Source organism: Ochotona curzoniae, unplaced genomic scaffold (genome assembly GCF_017591425.1).
Source record: "Ochotona curzoniae isolate NIBS_2020 unplaced genomic scaffold, NIBS_Ocur_1.0 scaffold_4812, whole genome shotgun sequence".
NCBI classification, from domain to species: Eukaryota; Metazoa; Chordata; class Mammalia; order Lagomorpha; family Ochotonidae; genus Ochotona; species Ochotona curzoniae.
The window spans coordinates 6,254,127-6,263,848 of NW_024467124.1; the positions used below are offsets into that span (position 1 = coordinate 6,254,127).

General features: G+C 38.8%; 1 non-coding gene across 1 annotated transcript; it reads left to right on the forward strand.

The window, feature by feature from the left end:
• The first annotated feature begins 773 nt into the window (after nt 1-773).
• On the forward strand, nt 774-895 carry LOC121149975. Its single transcript, XR_005882916.1, has one exon. It is a non-coding gene; the product is annotated as a small nucleolar RNA ACA64 (small nucleolar RNA).
• Nucleotides 896-9,722: the final 8,827 nt, after the last annotated feature.

Below are 9,722 nucleotides of genomic sequence, written 5' to 3' on the forward strand. Positions count from 1 at the left end.
GTGACTCTTTAGTTCTTAAAGCTATTTTAGAAACCCCACAACTAGCTCTTTAGGGTATATGTTCTAGTAATAATCCAATTCTTCATTGCAGGCTTATGTCGTACACTGGATCCCAAGGGCTTGAAGTTCAAAGCTCCTGTACCTGGAAAATACTACCACTTTTTGAATGGAAAACATCTCTGCTTTTTCCAAGCTCCCTTTTGGCCTGCCTGCCATATTTGATCAGCTGAGCCGATCAAAACGAAAATAAAACACTTCTTCTATTAACTAATTAAGCAATTAAGTTGGCAAGAAAAGTATTTACTACAATTTACTGCATACCATTAGACTCCATGGCTACAGAGTTGCCTTTAAAATGGTATGTAATATTTAAACTTCCCCATCTGGTCTGTTAAATTCTTTAAACCACACCTTATCCAGGTTTATCTAGTATCTGTCGGGGTCTCCATCATAATGTTTGAGTTTATAGTGCTTAATGACTGTGTTGTTTGAAAGAGAAGTGGGCAAGGCAAAGAAATTAAATTTTTTTTTTTTTATTAGAAAGGCGGATATACAAAGAGGAAGATCTTCGATCCAATGGTTCACTCCCCAAGCGGCCGTAAGGGCTGAAGCTGATCCAGTCTGAAGCCAGGAACCTGGAGCCTCTTAAGGTCTCCCACATGGGTGCAGGCATCCAAGGATAGGAACCGGTGCGCCGGGCCTGGAAATTGGGGTTTTAAAAGAATGATGCTCTCATGCCCTGGGTCAGGTACCCGCGGACCACGGAGGACGGCGCCGCCTGAAAATCGCCCCAGCTGTGCCATAGCCGCAGGTGAGACTTGGCGCCTACAGCCATCCTGGCTTCAGCTCACCCCCGCTGCCTGGTGGGGGGCGTGGAACCCAGGCCCCAACAGCAGGGCCGCCCCGACCACTTTCCCATTTCTCCTCACAGGACAGAAGCCACCGGACATGACAGCTACAGACGGAGTGAAGTCCGCGTGCAGTGAGGGCTAAGCCCCAGCCTGCTTGGGGGGATGCATGCTTGTTGGTGACAAGAAATCTGGCCACCAAGGGCCCCGCGCAGTGGCCTAGCAGCTGAAGTCCTCCCCTTGAACGCGCCGGGATCCCATATGGGCGCCAGTTCTAATCCAGGCAGCTCCACTTCCCATCCATCTCTCTGCTTGTGGCCAGTCACTGGGGGAGTCACTTGGGGAGTCAGTTGCGGTCACTTGGGGAGTGAATCTACAGTGGAAGATCTTCCTCTCTGTTGCTCCTCCTCTTTATATATCTGACTTTGCAATAAAATTAAAATCTTAAGAAAAAAGGATGATGCATGTTCATGTTTTCATAAATGCTATTTATTAAATACCAACAAATTCAAGGCCAGGTAACTAAGGTCTGGCAGAATAGTTATTAAACTTCAGGGCTACCTGACTCAAAGCCTGTATTCCGTCTTACCTTTGTGATTTTGCTGCATCAGACTTGTAAGATTTTCTTCTGCAGTTTCATCGATGAGCCTTATATGAACCATTCTAATTATAGGACAATGGATATGTGATGCAGATTGGTGAAAGATTAGGAATCAATTTTTTAAAAAAAGATTTAAAATGGTAGAAACAACAAATGACTATAATTTAAATCACTTCATAGTTTCTCAGTTTTGATATGGAATTTTTCAAATTTTGTAAGAGCACTGACAATGTATCAGAACGAATAAAACAAAAGATACGATAGTAACTCAAATTATAAGGAGGGAGCTTGTATGCATCAATGGAGCATCCAGGACATGAATATGTGCCCATATGAGACACTGTTGTTGCATGTGACAGCTTAACTGGCTACTCCACAGCATTGTTACGATGAAAAATGCTCCCTAAATAATAATGGGGCTTGCTAAAACTTGCAAGAACAATTCAAAAATGTTTAAATTGGCACCCATGATCGAAGTGAATTTTACAAGAAAATACAAAATATAAAATAAAAAATTAAATTTTTATAAGTAATTAGAGCACATTATGCTATGAAAAGTTACTAATGGGTTCAGCATTATATCCTAGTGGCTGAAGTCCTTGCCTTGCATGTGGCAGGATCCCAAATGGGTGCCGGTTCGTGTCCCAACTGTTCCACTTCCCATTCAGCTCAGTGCTTGCGGTCTGGGATAGCAATAGAGTACAATTTAAAGCTTGGGACCCTACACCCACCTGGGAGATGTGAAAGAAACTCCTGGCTCCTGGCTTTGGATCAGATCAGCTCTGGTCATTGTGACCATTTGGGGAGTGAACCAGTGGATGGAAGATCTTTTCCTGTTTCACATATCTCTCCTTCTCTCTGCATATCTGCCTTTTCAGTAAAAATAAATAAATCTTAAAAAAAAAGTCACTAACACATTAGCTATTAGTTGAACAGGTAACTAAATCTGAACAGAAAAATATGAATTTTAAGAAAATATTACTTAGTGAAGCATTCATGGATATATATATTATATTATATATATTTATCTTATATAAGACATAAATGAAACTTTTTCCAGACTCAAAAAACCGAATAACATATTATCAAACATTTTTAGAATTCAGAATGCTAGCACTGAAACAAAATTCTACTGTGTGTTAAACAAAATTGATCAAATACAAAGTCATTATGTAAGAATAATTATTATTTTTTTAAGATTTATTTTTATTATTTTTTTATTGGAAAGGCGGATATACAGAGAGGAGAGACAGAGAGGAAGATCTTCCGTCTGATGATTCACTCCCCAAGTGAGCGCAACGGGCCGATACTATGCCGATCCGAAGCCAGGAGCCTCTTCCGGGTCTCCCACGCGGGTGCAGGTTCCCAAGGCTTTGGGCCGTCCTTGACTGCTTTCCCAGGCCACAGGCAGGGAGCTGGAAGGGAAGCGGGGCTGCCGGGATTAGAACCGGCGCCCGTATGGGATCCTGGGCGTGCAAGGCGAGGACCTTTAACCACTTGCGCCACCGCGCCAGGCCCATGTAAGAATAATTAAACTCCATCCATTTTTTTGAATATTCAAGCTGGAGAAATTTATTCTTTCCCTAAACAAACAAGGGCCTTTTTTCTTTATAACACGCAGATTTTAGCAGAGGCCGTTAGACTTATCTGAATTTTATTCCTGTAGTTAGACCAAGCTTGAGGAAGCTAGAGTTCTGAGTGAGTCTGGAATCACCCTTCCTGGGTCTTGTTTTCAAGTCTGCTACCTTTTTAATTTTTTTTTTGTTTGTTTTTGCCTTTTTAGCTGCATTTATTCCACTTGAGTGTGTGATATGTGGTTTTCTTAGGGTCGAAAGTTTCTGTCCTCTCCGTCTGTGCGTGCTTTTAGTTGAAATGGAGTTAGTGCTAGGAATTGGTCTCTTCCCTCCGACATATCTCCGTGACCAGTTCCGTGCTAGAACCTTAGACAGTTTATTTCTGTTAGACGAATTTCCTGTTTCTTGTCCCAGTTCATTTTGACCTTAAGAAGTCTTTCCAAATTTTCTCATATCTTCTTGAGAAATAAATGTTATATTTATCAACCAGGGATTCCAGTGACTTTTTCCTGATATGTGAACATATCCATTTGCAAGTCACTCATTCTTTAGTATCCCTGGTATCCACGGGGATATCCAAATTCCACTCTTGGTTTCATTCTGGCTCAATCCAGCAGTTATTCTCATTTTGGCAGTGAACAAAGGATGTTCAGTTTAATCTCATTGGATTTCTTTCCTATCTTTCTTTTTCTGTCTAAATGTTCATGTCTCTCCCACTCAGAAGAGTCACTTCTTCCAGTCAGGAGATACAACCTTAAGGTAGAATCACTTGAACTCTTTTCCACCGATCTCCTAAACACGCCTCCCTGGACAATCGCTGTATTATGTTGAAATGTTTGGTTTGTAGATCAGCTCCTATATTACTACACATCTGGGTTGTCTTCCCAGATGCCTACTGCAGTAGGTGCTGAGCTGGGTCAGAGCCAGGCACTGGTAACTCAACCTGGGCCTTCCCCATGGGTTGCAGGGACCCAGCTGGTTCTTAGGTACGCCAGGCTGTGCACTAGTAAAATCCTGGGGTTTGGAATAGAGGCAGCACTGAAATCAAAGCACTCTGGCACACAATGTGAATATCCTGAGGGACGTATTAATTGCAAGCTGGAACCCCAGCTCTACGGTCACGGTTTCAATCCTTAAGTTTCTTGAAAGTATGGCTGCATTCTGACTGGGTGTAGCATTTCAGATTATACCTACAATCTATCCATGTGTGACAAATAGCTGCTTGCGATGGTTTTCTCATAAAAAACATGTTCATAAGTGATTCATGGAGAGAAGATTTAATAATAAACACAAACATCTTGGTATTCAGCCTTACCTTTTAAAATATATTATGGGAAAATAGAAATAGTAGGATATAGGGAGAATGGTCCAAAAAAGAAGGAAATAAGACAAAGAAGAACAATAAGGACAAGAATTGTATTATTGAGACAACAACAAAAAAATTGAAATAGAATTATTTGGAGAATTGATTTTTAGAATTGTATAACATTTTAATGCTATTTACCTGAAAGTAAAGCTAAAATGAAATTATCTCAACAATGACAAATGAGAACCATAAATCACGCACATTTTCTGCAGCCAGAACATCATCCTGAGTATCTGCAAATGATTTGTATGCTGTGTGGCAGGCATGCCCCATTGGGTACAATTATATGATTGTTTATTGAATAATTGCTCTCCTTGTCAAATGTTTGATTGAATATTTGCCTACTTCCTGTAATATTTTCACTGAGTAATTGTCTGCTGTGGGTAATACCTTCACTCAGTAATTGCTTGTTCTGAATAATATTTTCACTGAATCATTTCCCATTCAGCATATTTTATTGACTGATTTTCTTGTTGTGACTCATGTTACTATAAGTTTGCTGAGAATTACTTTCTGAATTATGTATTCCTTTATATCACTTGGAAACTAGATCTATGTCAGCCTGAGTTCTTGCCCAGAACCTTCTCTGGGCTGTGGTGAGATTATAGAACAACTTTCTATTGCAATGTTTTCTAGTGGTGTGAAGCTTAGGAATTGCTCAAAGTGAAGCCAATTGAAAGGTCTTGCTTTAGTAGAAAAAAATAACTTACAGTGCCAGGAAAATGGGGAAAGGTAGTTAATCTCAGTGGTAGTGGTATAAAATACCATGGGTCTGCCTTTATGACTGATTTGAAAATTTCTTCAATCAATTTAGAGACTTCTGATTGAATTGATTAAACCATGGGGAGTGTTGAATTACACGTAGTTAACACATATGAACACATGCACCAGTACACACACGTACTAAAGCAGCACAGTGTCACAGAAGAATAAGAGGATTTGTAGTTGAAAGGCGTTGACACCATTTATGGATCAGTTTTTTATTCTTTGATATGTGGGTTTCTGACCTACAATGGATATAAAAGTATTTTCCTTCTTTAATTTATAAAATAAATAAAACATTTCAGCAGTATAAGTGTCCTATAATACAGACAACATGATATACATTTTTCTCTATGTATTTTTATTAAAGAATGTGTTCTTTCAAATTCTCTTGTAAGGAGGTAATATCTTTCACTATGTCTTGGGGACGAGAACTTTCAAATTTCCATATGTTTCCCCTTAGTTTTGTCATTTTTTTTTGAGATGACATGTTATATATAGGTCTATGTGTTAATGACAAAAGACAGAATAAGCGTATTAAAGAGAGGAAATTATCCTAGAAACTAAATGAAACTCATTCCCCACTTCACTTCCTCTTCCTTTTTTCCTTTCATTGCTCCTTTCTGCAGTTTATTTGTCTATATTCCTTTTGAGAGGGACTAGGCAGCTCCCAACAAAAACTTAAACTTCATTTCCTTGAGTTTCATATTAATTGTTATAATGCATTAACACACTATGGAAGGACGTTTAGAGGGTACATCATAGTTAAGTTCACCCTACTCTGAGCTATAAACAGAAAACTCTGAATTGAAATTCATGCCAAGGGTTTCTGTAGACATTACCATACCACACTTCAAAAGCTGGCATCGTCTCTTACATTTTTATAGGTTGTTGGCGGTGAGTGTACTTTGAGCCTCCTTATTTATAACTGTGATCTGAGAGACTGACAGAGTAGAATGACAGGTGGGAAATAATTGCTTTAGAATTTCCCATGTCTTGTTTAAGGCAAGAATAGCTGAACCTGTCTTATTAAAAGTCGGTCATGGAGAAGATGCACTTCATCAGGAATAGAAATTTCCTCTGGTATATTTTAGCTTACTGGGCTTGCACATCATCAAGTGTATCATGTTTGTGTGCTTGATACTGTCTCGAAGAAAACACCTGTTCACTAGATTGCTGCTGCCATGAGGTCAGGATGATGTTCTTAATGCAGCATTTGTTCTTAATAGGAATTGATCCTTTCAGGGTTACTGAACCTCCCATAAGTCCTACCTGCTTCCACTCAGATTGCTCTGGAGTCGTTGGAGAGCTAGCTGTGCCTCACCCGGGAGATTCCTTCTCTTCTCGTTATTCCAAACTTTCTTTGGGTCTATTTTATTTTTTAGGCATAAGTCAAGGAGAAATATTATCTGAGATTTTTCAGTTAAAAATCAAAAGAGAGGGCTTGGTGTGATAGCTGAGTAGCTGGATCCTCACCTTGCATGTACTTGGATCCCAAATGGGCATCAGTTCCCAGCTGCTCTATCTCCCATCCAGCTCCCTCCTTGTGGACTGGAAGACAGTAGAGGATGGCCCAAAGCACTGGTATGCTACATCCATGTAGGAAGCCTGGAAGAACTTTCTGACTCCTGGCTTTGGATTGGTTTAGTTGCAGCCACTTGAGGAGTGGAAGATCTTTCTTTCTGTATCTCCTTCTCTCTGAAAGCATGCATTCCCAATAAAAAGAAAATAAGAGATCTTCACATTTGGTGCAGGAGTTAAAATGCTGCTCACAATGCCTGCATTTCATATTGGAGCACCTGGATTTCAATTCTGACCCTACTCTTTATTCCAACTTCTTGCTAATGTACAGCAAATGATGGCTCAAATGCTTGGGTCCCTGTCACTCATTTAGGAGACCCAAATGAGGTTTTATGCCCCTTGGAATTATTGGGGATATTGCAGGCATTTGGGGTAAACCAAAAGGTTGAAAATATATTTTTTTTTAAGATTTATTTTATTTTTATTGGAAAGTCAGATACACAAAGAGGAGGAGAGACAGAGAGGATGATCTTCTGTCCGATGATTCACTCCCCAAGTGACTGCAAAGGCCAGTGCTGCGCCGATTCTAAGCCAGGAACCAGGAACTTCTTCCAGGTCTCCTACACGGGTGCAGAATCCTAAGATTTTGGGCTGCCCTCGACTGCTTTCCCAGGCCAAAAGCAGGGAGCTGGATGGGAAGTGGAGCATTCGGGATTAGAACCAGTGCCTATATGGGATCCCGGAGCGTTCAAGGGCAGGATTTTAGCTGCTAGGCCATGCCGCTGGGACCCAGGTTGAAAATATTTCTCTACTCCTCAATATCCTTTGGAAATGAGATGAAAATGAGTAAAAAGCAAAAAAAAAAAAAAAAAAAAAAAAAAAAAAAAAGATAAGCTATTATACCACAGACAATGGCTTGTAATTTTCAAACATTTTTAGGAGTAAAATAAGCTTTCTTTCTTTTTTTTTTTTTTTTTTTTACTTCCACAGAACTTATATAATGGGAGCAAATGTGATGTGTTTCATGTGTACAGCTGGAAGTACATAATGATATTTCCAACTGTACATTCCCTCTGACATATTCTTAATGTTCTTTACAATTACAAACTTAGCCCTCTACTCAGTAATATTTCAGCATGTAATAAGTAGAAAAACCGTTGGTCCTCAAGAGTACATAAGTTCAGCTACTCCACATTACTCTGTTAGTCACAGTCTCACAGGACAGAGCGAAGGGCTTTGAGGGTAACTCCTGCGTTATGTTGGGAAATGAACAGTAGAATAAAATACCTGTAAAGTAATAAAATAGAGAGAGTCTGTTTTGTTCATTTGGACATGATCAAAGTGGATGCTATTTCCACATAGGTAATAACTCAAGCTTTAATGATACACTGTATAGAAGTTTTGATATTTATTTGTACTTTTCCGTACCTCTAAGTAACCCATTTCATGTGTCCTTTAATATCAGATAAATTGTGGCTTTATCAAAGTCATTGATCATACTTTTAGGTCTTACTCCCCTCTCCTAAATAAATGGAATAGTCTTTCACATTGGATGCAAAGTATTTGTTGACTACCTCAGAACTAGATTCGTACCATATCAGTCCAATGCATTTCCAGGTTGTTTAAATGATAGAGAATACACTTATAATTTTAGTGAGATAAAGATGAACCAGGTAAACCCATCATCAGTTAAAATATAATATGCTATGAGCATTATTTGGCACCATATTACAATACACTTCAGTCTTAGTCTGTTTTTGATGTTGTTTTTGGAAAAATATGGAACTGATTTAAAAAGAAGGGAGGCTGATTTTGGTTGCTACGTTCGGGAGGCTGAGAAGCCCATAATCAGCTCTCCATACCTAGGGAGCATTAGCTGCTATACAACCCACCAGTTAAAGAAGGACAAGGGGGCACCTGCAAAAGATAAACAGTGTTTAAACTGGATTTTCTTCTCTCTGTATATCTGCCTTTCCAATAAAAATAAATAATTATCTTAAACGCCTCCATAAGTTTATCGCATAGATTCAGAGAAGGCCTTTAATAAAATCCAACACCACTTCCTGTTAAAAATCCTAAGCGTGATAGGCATAGAAGGAACATTCTAGAACACAATCAAAACAATATATGAAAAACATAATACCAGCTCAATACTGGATGAGAAACGAGTGCACACTTAATTACTAAGATCTGGAACTAGACAAGGATTTCCATTTAACCCACCTCTATTTAACACAATGCTGGAATCCATGTATTCACATAATTTTCAAGAGGAATTATATAATGGGGACTTGCATACCATGAAGTTAAGACATATTACAGTATGCATCTCTACTCCTTAATAAAAGGAGGACCCCCAATGCAACTATTAAATGTACCTTGACAATAGGATAACGTATGTTTTACCATTGTCTATGTTTATAATTTTATGATATACTTAAATAGCACCATGTTGGAATTGGGACTGTTGCTGAACGACTACACTATTGTTACAATATAAAGAGAAACAGTGGAAGTGGGGTGGGATAAGGGGTCGGAAGGGATATCCCTGTGTCTATGGAAGTATATCGTAAAAATAATTTGAAAGATAATACAATTTTAAAACTTCTACAGAGAAAAATAAATGATAAATTTTCAAAAATAGTTTCCACCCAAAAAAAGAAACAAAGGACAATGTTTAATGTCATGTTATAATTAGTTTATTTGATAGGCACTGTTATGCCCAATAAAATACCAGAGGCCTAAGGAGGTTAACCACTTGCGTGCTTGCAAGGTGTGACTGTGGTTCAAACATCTCAACTAAGATCACCTGCTTTTTTTTTATATATATATATTGGGGAAATTTTCAAATTAGGCTATCCATCATACTACTTCTTTATTTTGATAAGGAAAAACATTTGAACTTTTCAGGTAGCTTAAACAATTGCTTGCATCCATGCATGTACTCCATGCTATGTGCCTATTGGCCATCGTGTCTTCAAGGAGTTTTGCTGATTGGCATTGGTGACTTTCTCCAGGAAAGAAGATGATTACATCAGTTGACAGCGTGA